General features: G+C 34.2%; 1 pseudogene across 1 annotated transcript; it reads left to right on the top strand.

The window, feature by feature from the left end:
- Positions 1-637: 637 nt before the first annotated feature.
- On the top strand, positions 638-1,577 carry LOC128566585 (60S ribosomal protein L7-like; annotated as a pseudogene). The gene is made up of 2 exons (XR_008374593.1): positions 638-992; positions 1,115-1,577. The product of XR_008374593.1 is annotated as a 60S ribosomal protein L7-like (transcript).
- Positions 1,578-1,864: the final 287 nt, after the last annotated feature.

Genomic DNA, 1,864 nt, shown 5'->3' with positions numbered 1-1,864 from the left:
TTTTTAAAATAAATAAATGGAATAATAATAAATCACAATATTTGTATAAAAATAATTCCTAATGATGGTGAGAACAGGGGAAAGAGGTTTTTTAAACTCGAGAGTGTCATAACATATTGAAGGCCATAACATAAAATAAATTATAAAACTAGAAAATAGATCTTTTGTAACTTTTATAGAATATTCGATTCAGGCAAAGATAACCAATGTATATTAAAATTCATTGAATGGATGTTTGGCAGAAAACTAAAAGCTACATGGTTTAAATATCCACAAACACTAGTACCATCCTGCCATAAAAACAAAATGGTGATTTAGCAACTTTTGTAGTACCGTGGATGAAACTGGACACCATTCTTCATAGTGAAGTATCACAAAATCGGAGAAACAGATACCACATGTACTCAATGCAAAATTGAAAATGGTTGGTTAACATTTCTGTGCGCACATGGAAGTAAAACTCAACAAAAATCAAGGATGGACGGGGAGGAGAGGTTAGGTTAATTCACACCTAATGGGTACAAGAAACACATTCTGGGGGAAAGCAACACTTATAACTTTGACCTAATGTGCACAAAAGCAAATTATATGATCAAAATATGTGTACCCTTGTTTTTCCCAGACTGGAACCATAAAGGGTATAGAAGAGAAGAAAAAGAAGGTTCCTGCTGTGCCAGAAATCCTTAAGAAAAAGTGAAAATATTTCTCAGAGTTGAAGATCAAGTGTCTGAGAATGAAGTATGCCCCAAAGATGCTTCCAAAGGCAAGGAGGTAGCTTACCCATGAAAAAGCTAAGTGTTATCATAAGGAGTACGGGCAGATGTCCAGAACTGAAATTCGGATGGCTGGGATGGCAAGAAAATCTGGCAACTTCTATGTACATGCAGAATCCAAATTGGCATATGTGATAAGGATCAGCGGTATCAACTACGTGGGTAAAAAGGTCCAAGAGGTGTTGCAGCTTCTTTGCCTGCAACAGATCTGGAACTAAAGTTATAAAAGAGCTATTTTGTAGTTTTATAATTTATTTTATGTTATGGCCTTCCGTATGTTATAACACTCTTGAGTTTAAAAAACCTCTTTCCCCCTGTTTTCAGAATCATTAGGAATGCAGCTTCTGTTAAGCTCAACAAGGCTTCAGTTAACATGCTGAAGATTGTAGAACCACATAGTGCATGGGGGTACCCAAATATGAAGTCAGTAAATGAATTAATCTACAAGCATGGTTATGGCAAAATCAATAAGAAACGAATTGCATTGACTGATAACAGTTTTATTGTGAAATCTCTTGATAAATATGGCATCATCTGTATGGATGATCTGATTCATGAGATCTATACTGTTGTAAAACACTTCAAAGAAGCAAATAACTTCTTGTGGCCCTTCAAGTTATCATCTCCCTGGGGTGGAATGAAGAAAAAGACAACCCACTTTGTAGAAGGTAGAGATGCTGGTAACAGGGAAGACCAAATCAATAGACTTATTAGAAGAATGAGCTAAGGTATCTTCCCTGATTATTTTTGTAATCTGGTCAGTTAATAAACAGTGACTGCATTCAAATTGAAAAAAAAAAAAAACACCATGTGTTTCCCTTGTAATATTCTGAAATTTAAAAAAAGAAAAACAAAAACAATAAAAGATTAAGAAAGTTGGCAGTAAAAAAAAAAAAAAAGAGGATTAACCACAATGGACATCAGATAGAAACAGGGGAACAAAAAAAGAGCCTTAATACCTCTGATGCAGCTTAATGCCTCTGATGTGATATAATGGGAAGTTTACAATATTGTCTAATAGTATTCTTAACCAAATGTTTCATCTACTACTTAGAAGACAAATAGACAAATTCAGACTACTAACAATAATT

The sequence above is a fragment of the Nycticebus coucang genome, chromosome 15 (genome assembly GCF_027406575.1).
Source record: "Nycticebus coucang isolate mNycCou1 chromosome 15, mNycCou1.pri, whole genome shotgun sequence".
Classification (NCBI taxonomy): Eukaryota; Metazoa; Chordata; class Mammalia; order Primates; family Lorisidae; genus Nycticebus; species Nycticebus coucang.
The sequence above is the reverse complement of the archived record's forward strand: the minus strand, read 5'-3'. Positions and strand labels throughout refer to the sequence as shown.